Here is a 7202-nt window from a genome sequence, read left to right as displayed (position 1 = left end):
AGCTACTTAAAAACATAAGCGTCACTGGGCCTCTGAGTAACCTTATCAATATCAAGGTTACCTGAGGTCAAAAAGTCTGAATGGATAAAATGCCATGGAAGTTTCTGCATCTTATCAAAGAAATTATGAGGTGCTTCACACATATAGATACACCTCATTGTCTTGTGCTTCGTTTTATTGAACTTCACGCATATTGTGTTTTATACAAATTGAAGGGTTTTATACAAATTGTGGCCACTCGACATCGAGCCAGTCTATTGGTGACATTTTCCCAACAGTGTTTGTTCTCTTCATGTGTCTGTATCATGTTTTGATAATTCTTGAAATATTTCAAACTTTTTCATTATTGTTATATTTGTTAAGGTGATCTGTAATCTTTGATGTTACTATAAAAATTGTTTTGGGGTGCCATGAACCACGCCCCTATAAGACTGCCAACCTAATCAATAAATATTGTGTGTATTCTAACTACTTCACCAGCCACCTGCCCCACCCCCATCTCTCTTTACCCCCTCAGGCCTCCCTCTTCTCTGAGACACAACAATATTGAAATTAGTCCAATTAATAACCCTACAGCGGCAAGTGTCCAAGCGAAAGAAAGAGTCACATGTCTCTCACTTTAAGTCAGAAGCTAGAAATGATTAAGTTTAGTGAGGAAGGCATGTTGAAAGCCCAGACAGGCTAAAAGCCAGGCCACATGAGCCAAACAGTTAGCCAAGTTGTGAATGCAAAGGAAAAGTTCTTGAGGGAAATCAAAAGTGTTACTGTAGTGAACACAAAAACGGTAAGAAAGCAAAACAGCCTATTGCTGATATGGAGAAAGTTTTAGTGGTCTGGCTAGAAGATGAAACCAGCCACAACATTCCCTTAAGTCAAAGCCTAATCCAGAGACAAGCACTACAACTCTCCAGTTCTATGAAGGCTGAGAGAAGTGAGAAACCTGAAAAAGAAAAGATTGAAGCCAGCAGAGATTCATGAGGCTTAAGGAAAGAAGCCATCTCCTAACTGCAGCAGGCGAAGCAGCAGGTGCTAATGTAGAAGCTGCAGCAGGTTCTGCAGAAGATCTTCCTATGATGATTAATGAAGGTGTCACAATACACAAGAGAATGATTCTAAGAAAATACATTTATATTCCTATATTCTAAGAAATCCTTGGGACACCTGGGTGGCTCAGTCAGTTGAGCATCCAGCTTCGGCTCAGGTCATGATCTCACGGTTCGTGAGTTCGAGCCCCACATCAGGCATGCTGCTGCCAGCACGGAGCCTGCTTGGGATCTTCTGTCCCCTCTGTCTGCCCCTCCTCCACTTGCACTCTCTCACAAATAAACATTAAAAAAAAAAAAGAAATTCTTATATTCTAAGAAAATGCCATGTAGGACAAGTCAATGCCTGGCTTCAAACTTCAAAGGACAGGCTGACTCTTGTTAGTGCTAATGCAGCTGGTTTCTCTAACTTGAAGCCAATGCTCATTTAACATTCTGAAAATCCTACAGCCCTTAAGAATTGTGTGAAATCTACTTTGCCTGTGCTTTAGAAATGGAATAATAAAGACTGGATGCCCGCACATCTGCTTACAGCATGGTTTACTGAATATTTTAAGCCCACTGTTGAGAACTACTGTTCAGTGAAACAGATTTCTTTCAAAATATTACTGCTCATTTGAAGACGCCATTGAGCTTTAATGAAGATTAATGTTGTTTTCATGACTTCTAATACAATATCCACCCTGTAGCTCATGGATCAAAGAATAATTTCAACTTTCAAATCTTCTTACTTAAGAAATACACTTCACAAAGCTAGAGCTTCCATGGATAGTGATTCCTCTGATGAATCTGGGCAAAGTCAGTTGAAAATCTTCTGGAAAAGATTCACCATTCTAGAGGCCATTAAGAATATTTGTGATTTGGGACGCCTGGGTGGCTCAGTCAGTTGAGTGTCCGACTTCAGCTCAGGTCATGATCTCACAGTTTGTGGGTTTGAGCCCTGCATCAGGCTCTGTGCTGACTGCTTTCTCAGAGCCTGGAGACTGCTTCGTATTCTGTGTCTCCTCTCTCTGTCCCTCCCCCATTCACGCTTTGTCTCACTCTGTTTCTCAAAAATAAAAAAATGTAAAAAAAAAAAATTAAAAAAAGAATATTTGTGATTCAGGGGCACCTGTGTGGCTCGGTCAGTTAAGCATTTGACTCTTGATTTTGGCTCAGGTCATGATCTCATGGTTCATGGATTCAAGCCCCGCATCAGGCTTTGCACTGGCAGTGTGGAGCCTGCTTGGGATTCTCTCTCTCTCTGCTCCTCCCCTGCTCACATGCTCTGTCTCTCTCTCTCTCTCTCTCTCTCTGTCTCTCTCTATCTCTTGCTCAAAATGAATAAATTTAAAAGAAAAAAAAGAACATTTGTGATTCATGGGAAGAGGTCAAAATATCAATGTCAATAGAAGTTTGGAAGTAGCTGATTATAATCCTCATGGATGACTTTGAAGGATTCAAGACTTCAGTGGAGGAAATAACTGCAGATGTAGTGAAAATAGCAAGAGAACTAGAATGAGAAGTGGAGTCTGAAGATGGGACTAAATTGCTGGAATCTCATGATAAAACTTGAACTGATGAGAATTTGCTTGTTACAGATGAACAAAGAAAGTGGTTTCTTGAGTTGGAATCTACTCCTGGTGAAGATGCCGTGAAGATTGTTGAAATGACAACAAAGGATTTAGAATGACATAAACTTAGTTGATAAAACGACAGCAGGGTTTGACAGGACCGAATGACCCAATTTTAAAAGAAATTTTATGCTATCAAACTGCATCACATGCTACAGAGAAATTTTTCATGAAAGGAAGAGTCAATCAATGCAGCAACATTTATTGTTGTCTTATTTGAAGAAATCACCACTGCTGCCCCAGCCTTCAGCAGCCACCACCCTGATCAGTTAGCAGCCATCAGCCTGAGGTGAGACCCACCACCAGTAAAAAGATTATGACTCTCTGAAAGCTCAGATGATGGTTAGCATTTTTAAGCAATAAAGTATTTTTAGGCTAAGATTTATTTATTTACTTAATATTAACTTTTTTTTTTTTGAGAGAATGAGAGAGAGTGTGTGTGAGCAGGGGAGTGGGGCAGAGGGGCGGCAGGAGAGAGAGAGAGAGAGAATCATAAGCATTTCCACACTCAGCATGAACCTCAATCCCACAACTTTGGGATCAGGACTTGATCCAAAATCAAGAGTCAGATGCTCAACTGACTGAGTCACCCAGGCACCCCAATATTAACATTAAAAAAATTTTTCAGTGTTTATGTATTTACTTCTTGAGAGAGAGAGAGAGCACAAGCAGGGGAGGGACGGAGAGAGGGAGGGAGACACAGGATCTGAAGCAGGCTCCAGGCTGTAAGCTGTCAGTGTAGACCCTGATAGGGGGCTTAAACTCCCAAACCATGAGATCATGACCTGAGCCAATGTCAGACATTTAACTGACTGAGCCACCCAGGCACCCCATCATTTTAAAAGGTTTCATTCACGTCATCAATATGGGAGACAATTGAGGACACTGTTAACACACTTAAAATCCAGAGACGGTCATGACAGGCAGGAAATCCCCCAACCCCGTTCCTGAGGTGGGATGAAGGATTGGTCCCAGGCCTCCAACCTTGGCCAGGCTCTGCCATTAAGCTGAGACAGCCTAGAGATAAGACAGCCATGGTCTCATCCCCATCGGGAGGCACACTTGCCTGCTCACAAGCAAGAAAGTGTTAAATTGTACTGGAGATTGCTTCTTGTAAGGTACTATTTTTTTTTAGTTAAGGTATTTACATTTTTAGAAAAAGACATAATGCCATTGCGCAATGCTAATGCATTGGGAAACCAAAAAATTCATTCGACTCACTTTATTATGATATTTGCTTTATTGTGGTGATCTAGAACTGAACCTGCAATATCTCTGAGGTATGACTGTATAAAATGATTGCCTGGGTACACAGCAACAATCATACCACAATATTAGCCATTTAAGAAAGAGTACGAAACTTCCCTGAGAAAACAGCAAATGGCGGCTGACGGAGCTTCTGTGGGAGGGCCCTAGAATGGAAGGCCAGGCAGATTTGTCAGAGGCCAGGAGCTCCAGGAAGTAAGGTCAAAGACAAGGAGTGGATCCCTGTCGGATGTCCACTCTTGCCACTGTTATTCAACATAGTATTGGAAGTCTTAGCCTCAGCCATCAGACAACACAAAGAAATAAAAGGCATCCAAATTGTCCAGGAGGAGGTCAAACTTTCACTCTTCACAGATGACATGATACTCTATATGGAAAACCCAAAAGATTCCACCAAAAACTGCTAGAACTGATCCATGAATTCAGCAAAGTCACAGCATATAAAGTCAATGCACAGAAATGAGTTGCATTCCTATACACCAATAATGAAGCAACAGAAAGAGAAATCAAGGAATCAATCCCATTTACAATTGTACCAAAACCCATAAAATACCTAGGAATAAGTCAAGGCAAAGAGGTGAAAAATCTATACACTGAAAACTCTAGAAAGCTTATGAAAGAAATTGAAGAAGACAAAAGGAAAAACATTCCATGGTCATAGATAGGAAGAACAAATATTGTTAAAATGTCAATACTACCCAAAGTAATATACATATTCAACGCAATACCTCTCAAAATAACACCAGCATTCTTCTCAGAGCTAGAACAAACAATCCTGAAATTTGTATGGAACCACAAAAGAACCTGAATAGCCAAAGCAATCCTAAAAAAGAAAACCCAAACTGGAGGCATCACAATTCTGGACTGCAGAATGTATTACAAAGCTGTAATCATCAAGACAGGATGATACTGACACAAAAACAGACACTCATGGAATGAGTGGAATGGAATAGAATAGAGAATACAGAAATGGACCCACAAACATATGGCCGACTCATCTTTGATGAAGCAGGAAAGAATATCCAATGGAATAAAGACAGTCTCTTTAGCAAATGGTGCTGGGAAAACTGGACAGCAACATGCAGAAAAATGAACCTGGACCACTTTCTTACACCATACACACACACAAAAAAATCAAAATGGATGAAATATCTAAATGTAAGACAGGAAGCCATCAAAATCCTCGAGGAGAAAGCAGGCAAAAACCTCTTTGACCTTGGCTGCAGCAACTTCTTATTCAACACGTGTCCAGAGGCAAGGGAAACAAAAGCAAAAATGAACTACTGGGACCTCATCAAAATAAAAAGCTTCTGCACAGTGAAGGAAACAATCAGCAAAACTAAAAGGCAACCAACAGAATGGGAGAAGATATTTGCAAATGACATATCAGGTAAAGGGTTAGTATCCAAAAATCTATAAAGAACTTATCAAACTCAACACCCAAAAACAAATAATTGAGTGAAGAAATGTGCAAAAGACATGAATAGACATTTCTCCAAAGAAGACATCCAGATGGCCAAATGACACATGAAAAAATGCTCCACATCACTCATCATCAGGGAAATACAAATCAAAACCACAATGAGATACCACCTCACGTCTGTCAGAATGGCTAACATTAACAGCTCAGGCAACAACAGATGTTGGCAAGGATGCAGAGAAAGAGGACCTCTTTTGCACTACTGGTGGGAATGCAAACTGGTGCAGCCACTCTGGAAAACAGTATGGAGGTTCCTCAAAGAGTTAAAAATAGAACTACCCTATGACCCAGCAATTGCACTACTAGGTATTTATCCAAGGGATACAGGTATGCTGTTTTGAAGGGACACATGCACCCCAAAGTTTATAGCAGCACTATCAACAATAGCCAAAGTATGGAAAGAGCCCAAATATCCATCGATGGATGAATGGATAAAGAAGATATGGTATATATACAATGGAGTATTACTCAGCAATCAAAAATAATTAAATCTTGCCATTTGCAGCTACATGGATGGAACTAGAGGGTATTATGCTAAGCGAAGTTAGTCAGAGACTAAGACAAATATCACATGACTTCACTCATATGAGGACTTTCAGATACAAAACAGATGAACATAAGGGAAGGGAAGCATAATATAAAAACAAGGATGGGGACAAAACATAAGAGACTCTTAAATATGGAGAACAAACAGAGGGTTAATGGAGGGGTTGTGGGGGGGGGGTGGGCTAAACGGGTAAGGGGCATTAAGGAATCTACTCCTGAAATCATTGTTGCACCATGTGCTAACTAACTTGGATGCAAATTATAAAAAATAAATAAATTATAGAAAGGAAAAAAAGAAAGAAAGAAAAGTAGATCCCTGTCACCACGCTGGACTGCCTAGTCAAGTACAGGAAAATCAAGTCCCTGGAGTAGGTCTATCTCTTCTCCTTGCCCATCACGGAATCTGAGATCATTTTTTCCCCCTCATCATTGATGAAATTTTGAAGACTGTGCCTGTACAAAAGCAGACTCATCCTGGCCAGTGGACCAGGTTCCAGGCATTTGTTGCCATCAGAGATTACAATGGACAGGTCAGTCTGGGTGTTTAGTGCTCCAAGGAGTAGCCACTGCCATCCAGTGGGGCCATGATCCTGACCAAACTATCCATCATCTCTGTGCTCTGAAGCTACTAGAGGGGAAGCAATATCAGCCAGCCCCACACTGTCCCTCACAAGATGACTGGCTGCTATTATCTCTGCACAGGTGCACCATATCGTTGCCCCAGAGACATCATCCCAGCCCCTGTGCCCAAGAAGCTACTGATGACTCTACACCTTGGCCAGGGGCTGCACTGCCACCTGTTGCAACTATTGATGCCATTTCCAAGACCTTCAGCTGTCTCACCCCTCACCTTTGGAAAGAGACTGTGTTCACCAAGTTTCCCTATCAGGAATTTACTGACATCTTAGAGACCCACACCAGGCTCTAACTGTGGCTACCACAGAGTTTTATATGAGAAAAATAAAGTGAATCAAAACCTGTATGAAGGAAAGAGAGAGAGACAGAAGGCAGGGGGAGTGTGGAGAGGAAGGAAGGAAAAATAAGGGACTGGTATCTTTGGAATTACAAATAAATATGAGCAGACCGAGCAAACATTCTTCACGGAATTATATGCCTGTGATTTTGAATTAGCGATTCATCTATAGCAATAGACAGGAAGTTAGTGGATGGTCTAACAGGAAGAGTTTTGGTGATTTAAACAAATTTTGGAAAAGCACTCACACTAATTTCTTTGTCATTATCTGGAGTTTCAAA

The 7202-nt window shown here is 40.9% G+C and overlaps 1 pseudogene; it reads left to right on the top strand.

The window, feature by feature from the left end:
* Positions 1–813: 813 nt before the first annotated feature.
* On the top strand, positions 814–6876 carry LOC115505541 (annotated as a pseudogene).
* The last annotated feature ends 326 nt before the right edge of the window (positions 6877–7202 follow it).

Source organism: Lynx canadensis, chromosome F1, assembly GCF_007474595.2.
Source record: "Lynx canadensis isolate LIC74 chromosome F1, mLynCan4.pri.v2, whole genome shotgun sequence".
Taxonomy (NCBI): Eukaryota; Metazoa; Chordata; class Mammalia; order Carnivora; family Felidae; genus Lynx; species Lynx canadensis.
The sequence above is the reverse complement of the archived record's forward strand: the minus strand, read 5'-3'. Positions and strand labels throughout refer to the sequence as shown.